Genomic DNA, 6,379 nt, shown 5'->3' with positions numbered 1-6,379 from the left:
CTCGAGCCAGGACCTTTTCACAGACCTGTCCCTCCTTTGGTTCTTCTCGGTATCTGGACACCTACCCTCCTCTCCTGGAGGGAGGCCTAGGTCAGACACTGAGGCCCAAAGATGAGACCTGCCTCTTCAAAGGAAGAGTAGGGAGAAGTGTAGGCTGATGCTACAGGTTTTCCAAGGAAGAAAGCATTTTAGGCTTGATGCCCCCAAGTTTTTGCTCAAACTAGGTCACAGACACTGACATGACGGGAAAGAAACACACTTAGGTACCAGCTTACAGAGCCGATCTTTAGGTAGTGGGATTCCAAGTGATTTGTTTTTCCTTTTCCTGTGAGGTTATCAGCGGCCAGTGTGTATTTTTTTCTATGAGGGACAGAACGGCTCACTATCTGAAATCAGACTGCCTGGGTTCAACTCTTACAGTGTGCTTGGCCTTGGTTAAGTGACAACCACTGTGAGCTTTCCTCAGTATAAAATGGCCTGGTGGTACTAGGGGTTAAGCTTCAGCACTATGAAACTATCCGCAGCCACTGCAGCAGGAGTCCCATCCCTGGCCAGGGAGCCACCCACATGGCACAGCAGACCTCTCCTGTCTCACCCGCTACTCCCCTCAGCAGTGTATTTCGTCAGTCTGCCTGTTCTGTTCCCTGCTCTGTCTCTGGTGAATCCTCTCACACCCCACCCTCAGCCCCCTGCACCTCTGGCCTATTCCCCAGCTCTTGAATGCATAAATAAATAAATCTTTAACGTGGGACCTGTTGTGAGGATTGAGTTGATAGAAAGCACTTAGTAGACTGCATGGTGATTGTTACGTGAAAAGTTCAACCAACTGTATTAATAATAAACATATACACTCAAAGCACGAGCAGTGCTAGGTTCTATGAAATGAGGAAGGCCCTGAGCCAGCCCCTGCCCATCTGGGTGTCCTCCTCTTCCCTCCCTAACAATGCTGGGTCAGATGCACTTGCTCAGCACTGCCTCCTCCCTCCCATCTTGGACATTTTTCTGATCCACAAAGGCCCTGGGCTCTCAAGGACCTTCCCCTGTACTAGTCACCCAGCCCAGGCGTTCCCAAGTCCTGTGAGCAAGCTGGAGATCCCAGAAACCTAGAAGACAGGGCCTGGCAGGCCCCGGCACTTTGGAGCTTCTGTTTCTAGGGAAGGAACACTCTCGTCCCGATGCTCAGGGACGGGAGGCCTGGTGGTGTCTCACCACCCCAGCGACATGCCCTGGGCAAGGCCCTGAGCAAGGCCCTGAGCAAGGGAAAGGAAGTCCCTTCACTCCAGCCCCTCCCCTGCTGAAGATCAGGGGTGAATCTGGGAGCCAGGCTGCCTGACACCTCCTGCCCGCTCTGGCCTGTCGATCCTGAGTCAGTTTCCTGTCTCAGGTTCCTCCTTTTGCCTCCAGGCCTCCATTTCCCAAGTCCAGGAGCCCAGGCAGGCAGGAGGCAGCAGGCCCTGGCAGGGCATGGAGTTCCACAGCCAGCTACCTGAGTCAGCAGGAGAGGAGCTGGGGCTGCAGCCTAAAGGGGCTTTTCCTCAGCCTGCCTGCTTGCTCCCCACCCTTCCACATAGCATCTATCCCAGCAGTGGGCTCAAGGTCTCTGGCACCATAGCTAGCCAAGCCTCCTTCGCTGGTAATGACAGGCTTAGAGAGTTGTGTGAAGGCAGAGACCAGGTGTTCTCTGTCTCAGCTGAGAACAGGGGACAGAGCTCTGATTGCAGCAGGGGGACCTCTGGTTAGACTCCAGGAAGAACTTCCCAGGAACTGTTTCAGTCTTGGAATGAGTACATTAAACAGGTGCCTAGTAGACATCATGAAATCTTCTCCCCCTGGTTCTTTGTGAACAAAAGTTCAGTTATCCAGCCAACAGCTCACTCTACTAGTTGCCTTTGGGAAGGGACATTAGGTTACTTTTAACTGACTCAGCTGTTCTGAGTCTTTTTCTCCCCAAGGCACTGCTGTTTAGCGTATCCCACATCTTCTAGGCTAGTCCAGTCTAGGGCATAGAGGAGAATTTTGGGGAAGAAAAGGGAATGAGATCAGGGTGTAGTCTGCGTCCCAGCTCTGTTAGAAGGCCGTGAGCAGGTCCCTTCCTGCCTCTGGGTCTCAGTTTCCCCTCTGGTACAGCAAGTAAGCTAGCACAGATTATGACATCCTCTAATTGTAGGGTTTCTCCCCCCTCCTCCCCAAGCTCTCCTCCTGAAAGAGTGACATTCACTGCCTGGGTAGCACAGAGGGTCAGAGGTCAGGGCAGAGATCAAATCCTGGATTCTCTGCTTTGCCAGGTGGGAGATCCTGGGCAAGTCCTGTACCTTCCAAGCTGCAGCTCTCTCCTCTGTGCAAAGGCTGACATCACCTCATAGGCGAGGAAATGGGCCTGGCACCTGGCAAGCCTTCGATATATGGCCGCTGTAATTATGTTTTCCCACTCAGCACACTGTGTGACTTGACGAGGGGCTCAGTTCAAGGGTATGATAGTCCCACATAGAAGTGAAACCCTGTCTCTGCCTGGGCTGGGACCTTTTCAGAGATCAGCTAAGGCCTGAATATCTCTGGAGGGCTCTGAGGGGCAGAGTAAAGAGAACGCTGGCTACTCTTCCTCTGTTTTTCCTGGCCTAGTCATTCCTATGCCTCTTCTGCAACCTCCAGAACCACACTAACCAGCCAGAGGGAAGCTGGACTCTGGAAGCTAGAGTTTCCCTTGCACACCCATGGTAGGGCCCAACCCCCAGACCCTGAAGTAAAGGTGGACCAAAGAGCCAAGAGTATGGCAAGAAGAGGGGAATCTTTATTTTGGTTAAAAAAGGTACAGGGCAGCAGACAAGCATCCCCCAGCTGTAGGTCCAGTCTAGTTTCCTTTAGTCTCTCCAATGTTCTGGAGCTAACTCAGTCCCTCAGTGCCTGGAGCAAAGGCAGCAAGCATCTCCCTTGCGTCCTACCTACTCCAGGTGGTGGGGGTGGAGGGGCCGTGGGAACCGTGTCAAGCTGGTTGCACTTAGAACAGTCACCCAACTTGTTCAGCCGCGTCATCAACCATCAACACCAGACAGCTCCTGAAGAAACCTGCTCAGCTCGACTGTGGCTAGGCCTGATAGGGGGGAGGGAGGGCAAGCTGCAAGACAAGATTCCTAAGGAGTCTTGACACTTTATAGATCTGGGGAAGGGGGAGTAGGTGGAGCTGGGGAGGGGAGTTCAGCGTAGTGTCACGGCACGCGCTGACAGCTGCATTATGGCTTACTACACTCAGGCCGTTGTGAAGTAGGGCAGAGAGGCCGGCTCCTGCCCCGTTGGGGGCCCTGGAGAGCACACGTGTGGGGCAGGTTTGGGGGCAGACCCTGTAGGCACAGATGGTGGCAGGTGAGCCACGGGTTAGGCAGGTGGAGGTGCCGGGTGCCTGGCTCCCCCCAGGCCACTCCTGGAGAGGCAGAGAGCAGAGGTCCTCAGGAGGTCCTTAAGCCCCCAAACACACTGGAGATCCCGGCATGACAGCAGAGGAGGAGAAGAGAGAGGGTTAGCAGGATTGAGAGTAGGGAGGAGGCCTGCAGGGGTGCGAGCAGGGACAAGTGATGCCCTGGCACCTGCCTCTTCCCCACAGAAGGGCCAAGGCTCAGGCAGAAGGCAATGAAGCAGGAAAGTAGGCAGGTGAGAGAAAGCTCAGCAGGGACGGAAAGGCAGGACACGAGTGTTAGCGCGCCAGGCCCCTGCCCCGCAGGACACCACCAGAACAGGCCCGAGCACCTCGGAGCAGGTGGGCCATCCTCTCCCAGCCTCACCCTTCACCTTCTACTCCGGCTGGAGAGCCACTCTGCAAGAAGCTACTTTCTCTGTCCAGAGTGGCCGGGCTCTTTGCCTGCCCCCACGCCCCATCCTTCTGCTCAGGGGGAACCCAGAGGGTCCTGCCACGGCCAGCACACATACCACACCACACACCAGACAGATGAATGGCTCCATGGGTGGGTGAGGCATGCGATGAGGACGAGATGGCGTGTGAGGGGAGTGGCAGTGCTGGCCGACAGGGGAGATACGGTCTTACCAGCTAACCCTCTGTCAAGAGGCCTGTTAGCTCCCCTCAGGCTGTGCAGGAGATGGCAAAATCCTGACAGGTGTCCTCCTGGGGGGAGATACCAGAGAGGCGGGCCGTGTTACAAACTGTGTGGCCGGGCCCTGCTACCCAGGTGGGTGGGGGCCATGGTGGCTCCGGCTGTCAAACGAGAATCTACTGTCTCATCAACACTTTCTTAGTTGAACAGTCACTGGGGGTCAGAGTAGAAAGGCAGCAGGGAAGAAGTTGGGGTCTCCAAGCCCCTGAGGCAGGGGAAGGTAAAGAGAATGAAGAGGAGACAGGATGGCCTCTTCTCACAACTGAGGGGCCCAGCCGCAGTCCCCTCGGCTCTGCTGCCAGCAGGTGGACTGCCAGCAGACGAGAACTGGCCAGATGGCTGCCTGCTTTCTCTCTGCCTTCCCAGAAAAGACCGCGCGGGGTGAGAGAACAGGCTGCTAGCTGGGCCTCAGCAAAGGAAGAGCAAAAAACAAAACAAAACAAAAACAGAGCAAATCAACTCTTAAAAATGAAAGTTTTATTACAAGCAGAAACAAAGAATACTGGCTTAAATAAAAGTCAGGTGGGAGTCCCCTCCTCTTGCCACTTTCCTCCTCTCCCCCAGGGCCACTGCAGCCTCCCCCAGCCCCAGCCCTGAGGCTGGGGTGAAGCTGTTTCTCCCCGAGGGGGCCCTCTGTGGCCCTCTGTGGCGGCCACTTCTCAATTCTTTGTGACCCTCTAGTCTCTGGAACAAGGAAGCGCAACATGCAGAGACTTCCTATGTCACTTCCCAAGGGCTTCGGTCCACTTGAGAGCCAGGGAGGGGGACGGAGGACAATTTTCTATCACTCTGATAATTGTAGCTCCCAGCAGATGAGGGTCATCCTCTGAGTTTCTGGCCCCGATGTAGGCCAGTCTTCACTCATGGCCCACCCAGCCCCTTCTTCCTTTCCTCCGGAGGGAGGCTGCCAGTGGCAGACACTGCCAGTCCTCTAGCCCTGGCACCAGGCCCCGTGCTTAGAGCTCGGAGGAGGAACGGGGCTTGTAGGGTGGCAGCCGCTCCCCAGCAGCCATTACCCCATCCACCCCGCCCAGCCTCGGCCTGTCTGGGCAGGTCCCAGTTGGAAGCCTAACCTGGGGGCTAGGTGGCAGGAGGTGGCGAGTCCCCAGCCACTGGTTGTCTGAAGTTCGAGGAGGAAAAGACAGGGTGGGGGTGAGCCACAGCAGGAGCTCAGCCATTTCTCGTGACCAATGCACATGCTCCCTGTCCCCACAGCGCAGGCTACTCCTGCTGCTGACACCCAGGGGGATGGCGGGGAGGGGACAGCCCAGGGGATGTGGGGAAGTGGGAGCCAGTCACATTCGCACATGGGCACACGAACACACTCTCACGCACAGCCAGAAGGTCTCTAATAATTAACTTATTAAAACCAACTTGCCTTCTGGAAACACTCACCCTGGCACTACAAATAGCAACGTGACTTTTTTTTTTCCTTCTTCCATTTAAAAAATGCTATGTAAAAAAGAGGTCTATAAAATTGTGCAAAATACCCAGCATTAATAAACCCGTTTCAAGTATTGCCAGCATATGCATAACCCTAACCCATCCCCAGACCTGGCTTGGGAGAGGTGGGGGGTCAGGCTGAGATCCCATAGAGAACCTTCCATGGGCAGAGGGAGGGCCAGGCCTCACCTCCTAGAGTGCCACCCAGGAATCAGGCAGAGGCTGAGTCTGGGGATCCTGGCTGGCTGGTCTGGCTTCCTCGGATACAGGCTGCTCCCCCCACCCCACCCCCACCTCTGCTTCTCGCCCTGGAACTCCAGGTCTACCCTATTGGACAACTCCAGACGAAAACAAACAACAAAAATCTAAAAAACGGAAGAACAAATGATGACCATCATAAAAAGGATGGAGCCCACAAACCAAAGCAGCACACGGGGGCACCCGCTCCCACAGCCTGCTGTCTAGAGCTGACTGCTCACTGGTCCTGCTTCGCCTCGGGACCCTGGCTCGGCAGGGCCCAGCAGCTCCCCTCACTGGGAGATGCCACACTCAGTCCACCCCTCACTCACACAGGGCTCACGCGACACAGCAGACCCCTGGTGTGGTTCCCCTGGGTGGGCTCAAGGCTTTGGCCTCTTTCTTATCGCTCTTGCCACTTATCAGTGGAGAGGATCTAGGGCCTAAGGTTTTGGGAACCTGGGTTTGGGGAGCAGAGGATACAGCCACAGAACGGGGTGGGAAAAGCCACGCAGGGTGGGAAATAAATACGAAAAGACTGGAGTCTTTGGCAGCTCTGCATCCCTCAGGTGGCATGAGGAGGTTCCCGGCAGGTGAGT

Source organism: Talpa europaea (genome assembly GCF_964194135.1).
Source record: "Talpa europaea genome assembly, chromosome: 9".
Taxonomy (NCBI): Eukaryota; Metazoa; Chordata; class Mammalia; order Eulipotyphla; family Talpidae; genus Talpa; species Talpa europaea.
This window is presented reverse-complemented; position numbering follows the sequence as displayed.